Source organism: Pinus tabuliformis, chromosome J (genome assembly GCF_031772625.1).
Source record: "Pinus tabuliformis cultivar Carrire ecotype Pingquan chromosome J, CPIR1, whole genome shotgun sequence".
Classification (NCBI taxonomy): Eukaryota; Viridiplantae; Streptophyta; class Pinopsida; order Pinales; family Pinaceae; genus Pinus; species Pinus tabuliformis.
In genome coordinates, this window is record NC_142295.1 from 288,362,138 (window position 1) to 288,374,313 (window position 12,176).

At 38.7% G+C, this 12,176-nt stretch overlaps 1 pseudogene; it reads right to left on the bottom strand.

Moving 5' to 3' along the window:
* Positions 1 to 3,228: 3,228 nt before the first annotated feature.
* LOC149226913 (glucose-1-phosphate adenylyltransferase large subunit 2, chloroplastic pseudogene) lies at positions 3,229 to 9,010 on the bottom strand (annotated as a pseudogene).
* Positions 9,011 to 12,176: the final 3,166 nt, after the last annotated feature.

Genomic DNA, 12,176 nt, shown 5'->3' on the forward strand with positions numbered 1-12,176 from the left:
TACAAGCATATGGAGGAAAACTCAAATAGCTTTATTGATAGAAGTAGTAGAAGTGAGGATTACAACCAGGCTGTCTGATCTAGCATCATCTTCCCAGAATGAAAGCCATCTTCAGCTCATACAAAGAGTTATCTCAAAATCAAGCCCTGGAAGGCTGCAGACCAGGAAGACTCCAAGTAACTGTTTCAAACCAATCTTTTAGCTAAGGCTTAGCCTCCTTAGCTTGAGAGGGCTCTTTCAAAGGATTAAAGGTTTTTGATTATGATCAAGATGACTAACTCTTTGTGAAACAAATAAAAATGAAAATGGTGGAAACACAACTAACAAGTATCCATTGGGCTTATGGAGTCATATATGATTCAGTATTAACAGTAGGGGTGGCTTTGCATAAAAGTCAAGGCATTCAGATTTCAACATAGGTAGAGCATACCAAACACATACAAAGGCTGTTTACGAGTATATGAAGGAAATTAGAACACTGTAAGCGATTTCTAAGTAATCAAATACTCATAACACTGTAGATAATCATGAAATGAGAACAAAAGAAACTCATACATTGAACTCTCTATGATTCTTGAGAAGCATAAGCCAGTACTGAATTACCAAAAAAATAAAGTCTTTACATAAGCCAAATATCAGAGCTTTTTTTTCATAAATTTCCAACCCTTATTACATTGCTCTTTCTCCTATATATAGAGTTCTTCTACCTAACTGAGATTCCTCCTCAAGCATGAGGGGAACTCAAATTATCCTTATCATGACACCTATTGAACTTTAACTACTTATTAAATACAACCAACTGCTAACTAGAGTTTTTAGGAACCTAAGACAATTAGGAGTCTAATTCCTTATCAAGCTGGTAATGTCATTAATTACAATCAAATCTAGTTCCTTGACAAGTGGTCTTTTTTAGTTTAGCTGTGGTAGGTGTTTGTAGCTACCTGTTGGGCCTTAATGTCACATCTTCTCCATTGCTCCTGAAAAGTGGGAAACTGCCCTGTTTATCTGCTTTTGGTTTTCCTCAAAGATACTCGAAATCAATGAACCATGCCCTTCTTCTTTGATTACACAAAAAAATATTAGGATGCTACATCCTTGATGTGCTGTCAACCTTTTCCATGTGTGAAGACAAGACCTCCTCGAAGCTGTCTGATATATCATGAACTATAGTAACTTTGATCACTTTATAACAAAAAATTTAGAGTTCAAATATAGGTCTCTTCCACCTGTTTCTTCCTTTGTTTAATGTTGACACCTGTTACACGATCCTTTGAAAAGATTCCTTTTTCAAAAATTTCCCCTTGGTCCCTCAAAATTGGTTGACTGCACTTTAATTTTGTAGCTACAACAGTTTCGTAGCGCGCTACGAAACTGCTGTGCGTTAGGCATCATTTTCAGCAGTTTTTAAATTCAAAAGTCCTTCAAGCTTTTAGCATTCAGCATTAGTTATACATCATGACTTTATGTTGAGATATGTCAAAGCAACAAGACTTCGAGAAATTTGTAGTTGGTGGCAGAAAACGGGTTTATGTGAAGATTGGCTTCTTGGCATCATAAAAACAGAACTTTGGAACCTGAGCTCCAAGAGCCAAATTTGTGCCAAAAAATGATTTGATTGTTCCTATGTCCTCCCAGTAATCATTAAAAAGATATGCCTGTACATTGCATTCTTTTGTTGATGTAGGAATAATTTTTTATCCAAAATCATTGGCAGTTGGGTATCTAAACCTTAGAAGTTTGAGAAGAATGTCTATCTTGAAGACATACACACCCATTGATGCAATGTATGGTTTTTTGTCAGCTTCATTGGGTGACAAACCAAGCACTGTTGTGTCCACTCTAGACTCATCTTCAGCTCCTTCATTTTGACACCTTGGTAAACACAATCTGTCTTCAACAAAATATGCATCACCATGAATAGGCTGACTTCCATCCTTACATAAACCAGCTTCTCTCTCTCTATGTCCTATCCTACCACTTGGCAATACAGCACTTCGACCGTGCTGAACAGGAGATTTCAACACATTGTCTACCTGCAGTGGAACAGTTCTCAAGCCCTCAGAAGCACAGGCTATCACAGGATTGCTAGTTCTTTGCCCACTTTTATGCACATGCGAGCCTCCCACTGTAGTTCTGCCCATTAAGTTATTGTTGCTCAACCTATGAGATGATTGCGGTGATGAATCTTCAACTTCAATGTCAGCTGTTGGGAGGGGGTTTGGATTAGGTTGAGATTTTGAAACCCCTGGGTTACTGTAACTTGCTGTTCCAGATAAATGTTCTCTACTTTTGGCTAGAGCACACTTTGTTGACTTGTCAGACTCTGTTGCAGTGATATTAGTGCGAGATATCAAATTCTGTCCCAAAAACTGGCCTGGATAATTTACAGTGGCATAAGCATTTGGAGAAACATAATATGGAGTATACATAAACCTCCCATCACACGAAGCCTTAGAATCGCTTTCCGGACTCTCCAAAATTCTTTCTGCCCAATTGCTGCTATAACATTATTTGGAGTGATATCAAAGATATGGACTGAATCTACCATTGATGAATCAGAGTTACGGTCAGATGGATCACCCTTTCCAACATCATGAGGTCCTGAATCAACTACCATACTCTGATGGTCATTGCATGGCTTAGATTTACACTGATCTCGTAAACTTTGTTGTTTTTGGCTTTCATCGTGCCTTTGAATACCATCCATTGCATTTTCATGAGACCAAAATCAGAAGCACGACTGTCATCCATCGAGACACATGAAATTGTGATATCAGCCTCCTTATCAATGTGTTTCTGTACAAAGTCCATATAGTTCATACGGTAGAGATGGTCACCCGACAAAATAATAACATGTTCTATATGCCTATTCCTCGGATCCCCAAAAAAAACCACATAAATTGCTTCACGGCATCTGCTGTGCCCTGAAACCAATTCATCCCATCTTCACCTGGAGTCTGAGTGGCTGCTAGAACCTCCACAAAGCCATCACCGAAGTTCACACTATTTCCAAAATCAGACTGAGAATTAAACTGTATTAAGATGAATATCTTATTGATCCCATTGTTCATGCAATTGCTCATTGGTGCATCAATGAGTCTGTATGTGCCTCTAACTGGTACTTCTGGTTTGGCTCTTCTTCCTGTAAGAGGAAAAAGCCGTGTTCCTGCTCCACCACCTAATATGATAGCAAGTACTGTTTTAGGGTCTGCAGAAGGCTTCTCAAGCATTGCCAGTGTCTGAAATCATAACATTCTTTCCAATCCTTGCATTTTTGTCAATGATACAATTCCTTATTTTTGTGTTCTTTCCAATTCCAATAGGTACTTTCCCTTCTGCTAGGAGTGCTGCAATCTCAGCCTCTGTCGGTGCCAATCATCATGGTATCCTTTAATTCAACTCCAGATTCCAGACGTGAACGAATTACAACAATGGAATGCTCTATATTGCATTTCTGAAGAAAACATCCATGTGAAACTATTGAATCCAGTACCTGGCATTTATCTATTATTTCCTCGATTGCTCTGATACCATTTTGGAAAGCCTCTGGAGTTGCTCATCCATCCGCTGAAGCTGAAGGCGCAAAATTGTAACATGGTACATAAGCCAATAGAGAACTAGAGACATGACTATAAGCATATCATTCCTCTCGTTTTTTATCACTAATTTCTGGTGTCGAAGATGTTCTACGGGATTGCAAAGGGGGCCATCACAAACAGGGCGTACAAACAGAAATAGGTAGAAAGGCACCAAGCCACCGCATTGAGGCCCTTTCCCAGGCGGTCCAATCCGGGCATTGTTAACATTAATAATACTATGGCCTTTGCTGCTGCAGTGTACCCTAAAACAATCCATTCCAGTGCCATATATCAATAAGGAGATTGATTTCATCACCAACTACAATAAAATCTCCACGAGATTGAACATATAGTGCAAGAATATGACCATGATGGCCACATTCAGACTGCAACTCTCTTGAACCATCATCACGGAGCTCCCATTTGTATAACTGAATCTTTTGATTGATGCCAACAAGCAACTTTCCATTAAATGCATTCAGATTGTAAACAGGACCCTTTGTCTCTTTCTCAGTAACAACTGCAAACATGTGCCAGTACCGAGACACCTAACGACCTAATGATGAAGATAAGCGGTTGGATATGATAGACGAAGTGTATAAGCTGACAACTGTTGATGTAAACACAATGGATTCTGATAAATATGATAGCTGGGTGAGATTTGCTATGGATCAACACGAATCCCTGATTTCGTAACGCAGTCAGTGCAAAATCGGTGTTTTGCGCTATGAAATCACCTAGACCGGGTTTCTGTACTACGAAATCACCTAGACAGTTTTGTAGCACATATGAACTTTGAAATGAGTTTCGACATATGATATTCATGTGAGATATGAGACCAATGATAGACTAAAACAGAGAATTGACACCAATTGACATACTAACAAGACTCTTAACAAGACTCTAAAACAAGATGAAAATACTAGACCCAAAACTGACACCAACCCTTTGACAAATTTAAAAAATTGATGTTTAGAATTTAAAATATTTTTTCTTGAGTGATAACAGGTGGCTCCACTTGGGATAGTGTGCCCTTGTGGTACACTAAGAACATGCAGGTCCAGTGCTTTGTCCTCTTTATGAAAAACATAGATTTGCTTGACAAACATCCCCTTCAAGCTTCCTGGGCCTTCACCTCGGGCTTAAGCTTGATGATCACTGTAGGAGAAAGAAATCTACATCTACTTAAAAATGCACAGTCAACCTTGAGCTTATTTGCATTTTCCTACCTACCTACCCTATCAATTCAAACTTCTTTCAGCTCAATCAAAGTGAAACTTCCAATGAAGCCAATCATTTGTCTTATTTGATATTTGAGTTTTTTGATTGCATCGAAGTTCAGAGCCACTATGATATTGTGATGACCACTGCCACTGAAATTGCCTCTGATCTTCATAGAAAAACTGAAACACTGGAGAGTAAAAATCTTCCATGTATTTAGCTATAGGATCCCATAATACATGATCAGCTTGATGATTCTTGTAACTTTTTGGTTGTGCAAACTGATCTTCAACAAAAGTGTACTCTTCCTCTTTCGTGAAAGAGAAAGGAAGCAACACTCTCTCCTTGTGTTCTGCCATAGAAAGCTTATGAAAATAATGATCATGATTATGAAGACTATATGACTCTATTTGACCCTTTAAATCTTCAATGTCTTTCTCAATGTCCTTAGCAACTTCATCCAAAAATTTCATCTTATCTTTTGTCTTGCACTGAAATTGTTTTAGATAAGAAGACAAGGACAAAGAAAAATTTTCATCTATTTCTTCATTAATATGATCATTATTCCATTGTTTGAAACCTTGAATTGAAGGAAAGTTTGCCACAAATATGATCTATCTATCCATTCCTCTAAAAACATAACCCAAAAGTCTTCAAATGACTTAATAGATTTGGCAGGAAAGCTTTCAATCCACTGTTTACATTTCCCTTGAAACGAATCATAGAACAACATAATGCAAACATCCTCATGTTTAACTCTAAGAAGCTCGGTCTCACAGAAATCTGATATATGCTTCAAAGTTAAACACAAATCTTCTCCATTGAATTTTGGACCATTCCTTAGAAAATATGCATCCTTGGGAAAATGATTTGGGAAACCATGAATTCCTGAAAAATTTATGCATGCATACCTTGAAATAAGAATGGTAGTATCTGGGTCCTTCATAACTCCAGTGGAATCACCATGAATCTATGAATTTCGAATTCTTCAACAATGGAGTCGCCAAGGTAGATTTGCAGCCTCGAAAATCTTTAAGCTCCTGCCCTAGAAGGATTTCGGGAATGATTAATCTTTATCTCAAAATCAGGCCCTAGAAGGCTGTAGACCAGGAAGACTTCAAGTAACTGTTTCAAACCAATCTTTTAGTTAAGGCTTAGCCTCCTTAGCTTGAGAGGGCTCTCTCAAAGGATTAAAGGTTTTTGATTATGATCAAGATGACAAACTCTTTGTGAAACAAATAAAAATGAAAATGGTGGAAACACAACTAACAAGTATCCATTGGGCATATGGAGTCATATATGATTCAGTATTAATAGTAGGGTTGGCTTTGCATAAAAGTCAAGGCATTCAGATTTCAACATAGGTAGAGCATACCAAACACATAGAAGGCAGTTTACGAGTATATGAAGGAAATTAGAACATTGTAAGCGATTTATAAGTAATTAAATACTCATAACACTGTAGATAATCATGAAAAGACAACAAAAGAAACTCATACATTGAACTCTCTATGATTCTTGAGAAGCATAAGCCAGTACTGAATTACCAAAAAAACAGAGTCTTTACATAACCCAAATATCAGAGCTTTTTTTTCATAAATTTCCAACCCTTATTACATTGCTCTTTCTCCTATATATAGAGTTCTTCTACCTAACTGAGATTCCTCCTCAAGCATGAGGGGAACTCGAATTCTCCTTATCATGACACCTATTGAACTTTAACTACTTATTAAATACAACCAACTGCTAACTAGAGTTTTTAGAAACCTAAGACAATTAGGAGTCTAATTCCTTATCAAGCTGGTAATGTCATTAATTACAATCAAATCTAGTTCCCTGACAAGTGGTCTTTTTTAGTTTGGCTGTGGTAGGTGTTTGTAGCTGCCTGCTGGCCCTTAATGTCACATCTTCTCCATTGCTCCTGAAAAGTGGGAAACTGCCCTGTTTATCTGCTTTTGGTTTTCCTCAAAGATACTCGAAATCAATGAACCATGCCCTTCTTCTTTGATTATACAAAAATATATTAGGATGCTACGTCCTTGATGTGCTGTCAACCTTTTCCATGTGTGAAGACAAGACCTCCTCCAAGCTGTCTGATATATCATGAACTATAGTAACTTTGATCACTTTATAACAAAAAATTTAGAGTTCAAATATAGGTCTCTTCCACCTGTTTCTTCCTTTGTTGAATGTTGACACCTGTTACACGATCCTTTGAAAAGATTCCTTTTTCAAAAATTTCCCCTTGGTCCCTCAAAATTGGTTGATTGCATTTTAATTTTGTCGCTACAGCAGTTTTGTAGCGCGCTAAGAAACTGCTGTGCGTTAGGCATCATTTTCAGCAGTTTTTAAATTCAAAAGTCCTTCAAGCTTTTAGCATTCAACATCAGTTATACAACATGACTTTATGTTGAGATATGTCAAAGCAACAAGACTTCGAGAAATTTGTAGTTGGTGGCAGAAAACGGGGTTATGTGAAGATTGGCTTCTTGGCATCATAAAAACAAAACTTTGGAACCTGAGCTCCAAGAGCCAAATTTGCGCCAAAAAATGATTTGATTGTTCCTATGTCCTCCCAGTAATCATTAAAAAGATATGCCTGTACATTGCATTCTTTTGTTGATGTAGGAATAATTTCTGATCCAAAATCATTGGCAGTTGGGTATCTAAACCTGAGAAGTTTGAGAAGAATGTCTATCTTGAAGACATACACACCCATTGATGCAATGTATGGTTTTTTGTCAGCCTCATTGGGTGACAAACCAAGCACTGTTGTGTCCACTCTAGACTCATCTTCAGCTCCTTCATTTTGACAACTTGGTAAACAAAATCTGTCTTCAAAATATGCATCACCATGAATAGGTTGACTTCCATCCTTACATAAACCAGCTTCTCTCTCTTTATGTCCTATCCTACCACTTGGCAATACAGCACTTTGACCGTGCTGAACAGGAGATTTCAACACATTGTCTACCTGCAGTGGAACAGTTCTCAAGCCCTTAGAAGCACAGGCTATCACAGGATTGCTAGTTCTTTGCCCACTTTTATGCACATGTGAGCCTCCCACTGTAGTTCTGCCCATTAAGTTATTGTTGCTCAACCTATGAGATGATTGCGGTGATGAATCTTCAACTTCAATGTTAGCTGTTGGGAGGGGGTTTGGATTAGGTTGAGATTTTGAAACCCCTGGGTTACTGTAACTTGCTGTTCCAGATAAATGTTCTCTACTTTTGGCTAGAGCACACTTTGTTGACTTGCCAGACTCTGTTGCAGTGATATTAGTGTGAGATATCAAATTCTGTCCCAAAAACTGGCCTGGATAATTTACAGTGGCATAAGCATTTGGAGAAATATAATATGGAGTATACATAAACCTCTCATCACACGAAGCCTTAGAATCGCTTTTCGGACTCCAAAATTCTTTCTGCCCAATTGCTGCTATAACATTATTTGGAGTGATATCAAAGATATGGACTGAATCTACCATTGATGAATCAGAGTTACGGTAAGATAGATCACCCTTTCCAACATCATGAGGTCCTGAATCAACTACCATACTCTGATGGTCATTGCATGGCTTAGATTTACACTGATCTCGTAAACTTTGTTGTTTTTGGCTTTCATTGTGCCTTTGAATACCATCCATTGCATTTTCATGAGACCAAAACCAGAAGCACGACTGTCTTCCATTGAGACACATGAAATTGTGATATCAGCCTCCTTATCAATGTGCTTCTGTACAAAGTCCATATAGTTCATACGGTAGAGATGGTCACCCGAAAAAATAATAACATGTTCTATATGCCTATTCCTCGGATCCCCAAAAAAAACCGCATAAATTGCTTCACGGCATCTGCTGTGCCTTGAAACCAATTCATCCCAACTTCACCTAGAGTCTGAGTGGCTGCTAGAACCTCCACAAAGCCATCACCGAAGTTCACACTATTTCCAAAATCAGACTGAGAATTAAACTGTATTAAGATGAATATCTTATTGTTCCCACTGTTCATGCAATTGCTCATTGGTGCATCAATGAGTCTGTATGCGCCTCTAACTGGTACTGCCAGTTTGGCTCTTCTTCCTGTAAGAGGAAAAAGTCGTGTTCCTGCTCCACCACCTAATATGATAGCAAGTACTATTTTAGGGTCTGCAGAAGGCTTCTCAGGCATTTCCAGTGTTTGAAATCGTAACATTCTTTCCAATCCTTGCATTTTTGTCAATGATACAATTCCTTATTTTTGTGTTCTTTCCAATTCCAATAGGTACTTTCCCTTCTGCTAGGAGTGCTGCAATCTCAGCCTTTGTCGGCGCCAATCATCATGGTATCCTTTAATTCAACTCCAGATTCTAGACGTGAACGAATTCCAACAATGGAATGCTCTATATTACATTTCTGAAGAAAAAATCCATGTGAAACTATTGAATCCAGTACCTGGCATTTATCTATTATTTCCTCGATTGCTTTGATACCATTTCGGAAAGCCTCTAGAGTTGCTCGTCCATCCGCTGAAGCTGAAGGCGCAAAATTGTAACATGATACATAAGCCAATAGAGAACTAGAGACATGATTATAAGCAGATCATTCCTCTCGTTTTTTATCACTGATTTCTGGTGTCGAAGATGTTTTGCGGGATTGCAAAGGGGGCCATCACAAACAGGGCGTACAAACAGAAATAGGTAGAAAGGCACCACAGTCAACAATGGCTTCAATGCGCTGCGGGCCACCGCATTGAGGCCCTTTCCCAGGCGGTCCAATTCGGGCATTGTTAACATTAATAATACTATGGCCTTTGCTGCTGTAGTGTACCCTAAAACAATCCATTCCAGTGCCATATATCAATAAGGAGATTGATTTCATCACCAACTACAATAAAATCTCCACGAGATTGAACATATAGTGCAAGAATATGACCATGATGGCCACATTCAGACTGCAACTCTCTTGAACCATCATCACGGAGCTCCCATTTGTATAATTGAATATTTTGATTGATGCCAGCAAGCAACTTTCCATTGAATGCATTTAGATTGTAAACATAATCCTTTGTCTCTTTCTCAGTAACAACTGCAAACATGTGCCAGTACCGAGACACCTAACGACCTAATGATGAAGATAAGCGGTTGGATGTGATAGACGAAGTGTATAAGCTGACAACTGTTGATGTAAACACAGCAGATTCTGATAAATATGAAAGCTGGGTGAGATTTTCTATGGATAAGCACGAATCCCTGATTTCGTAACGCAGTCAGTGCAAAATCGGTGTTTTGCGCTACGAAATCACCTAGACTGGGTTTCTGCGCTACGAAATCACCTAACAGTTTTGTAGTGCATATGAACTTTGAAATGAGTTTCAACATATGATATTCATGTGAGATATAAGACCAATGATAGACTAAAACAGAGATTTGACCCTAATTGACATACTAACAAGACTCTTAACAAGACTCTAAAACAAGATGAAAAGAATAGACCCAAAACTGACACCAACCCATTGACAAATTTAAAAAATTGATGTTTAGAATTTAAAATATTTTTTCTTGAGTGATAACAAAAAGCAAGATCACCCAACAATGTATTCAAAGAGAAACCAACAACACTTCCTTGCAAATTACAAAATTCCAGCCTTTGGATCTCTTGGATGAGGGATCCATATATAAATGTTTACAGGAGAGTGAGTCAGCTTCTGGGATTTTGATTATTGTCATTTCACTGATAGTTCTTGGTTCCACTTGGAGATTTCAGATCTCTTACTCATCCCTGGGCGAATTTAGAGAGGCAAGTGTCATATGAGCAGTTTCTTGAAGATTCTTTGGGTTTCCACCTAGAAAACTGCTTCTTCCATTTGTCTGCTCTTGCTCATCGCACCCTACAGAAAAGCTTTCCACAATGCATTGCACCCCCTGTGTGTAATAGGTGAGATGCATCGCACCCTATGAATGGATCAGTCTGTATGGTCCAATTTTGACCAGTTCTGAGTAATTTTTCATGAACTCCTGGGAGATGATGTAATTAGCTAACCTTGTTTCTTTAGGGTGTGAAACAACACTTTTAGGGGTTTAGAAGCCCTTGGTTTATGGACATATGTGATTGGGTTTGCAGTCCCAAATATGTTGATAACAAGCCGACCAAATGTATAGTTACGGTTACTCCTAAGCTTTGCCTGAACCTCGGTAAGAAGGGGCCAAGTACTGTCATGATGACGGGCACCCTCCCAAAAAACCAAAGACATGGTAGGTTTGTTTGTTTAGATACTAGGGAAACCCACCCCAGTCACCTTGTGTTCGTTCGTAAAAATTCTTGCCACTAAGGTTACCTCAAATCATAGACACCACCAGGGGGATGGGTGTCATGGTCGTGGACAATACGTTGTGTGGGCAGGACACCTAAGTCCCCTACTCAGTCTGATATCCTCGAGGGGATCCCCAGTACACATAATACCCATTGGAAATGCAATCGAAGGTGGGCTACCTTCTCTCACACTCTGATGTTGTCTCGCACTTAACTCCTTTGTTAGGGGAGTGTCCTGGATGATATGAGTGCAACATGATTTTACTCTCATTAATGACACTAGTCTCAGTTTCGTGATCTTGGGCAATTTACTCACCACTGCCTAGCCCAAGACCCTAGCTTAAACTAATCTATGTGTAAGCTCAAAAAGAGAGTTGTTGATTACTTTTATTAAGCGATTGATTTTATGTGAACTTGTATTAGTGTCTTCGGAGGGGGTGTTGACATATGGAGTTCAATGGGACTCTGACTCAAACCATGAAAGAAAAATGCTTTAAGTTTTTCATTCGATGAAAGAGAGCTTATTAAAAGGAGAGATTATACATCATTTCAGTAGTGACACAACCAAATGCATTAAAAAAAATAGGCACAAAATGCAGTCATACAATGCACTAACAACTGATCCAATATAATCAGAAACAAACTAGCTAAAACAAAAAGGTAAAGTAATTTTTTAGTTTTCCTTTTTTTTTTTTTCTAAAAATTAAATGCAATTAAGCGATTCTCTAAAAGACAAATGGACATGCAAGCAACCAACCAAGAAAACTTCATAGTTGCAGATCCCAAGGCCAGACCCTAGGCAACATATCAACCCAAGAATCGACAGAGCAGGGTGGATGTCAAGATAACGATTCAATGACGCATCCCAAAAGGACAATTAGAGCATTAGCAACAGAACTAACACACTGTGCCAAAGACTAGGAAGTGTTATAATGCTCTGGACTACACAGGGAGGTGCATTATAGACAATCACGGTGCAAAAAGGGTCCAGTCAGGGTCTGAGCAGAAGCTGTGAGTAGTAGAAGAGGTCGGGAAGCACATAGGGTGATCAAAATATGGATCGAGAAGAGAAGGAAGGCCTGGAGAGA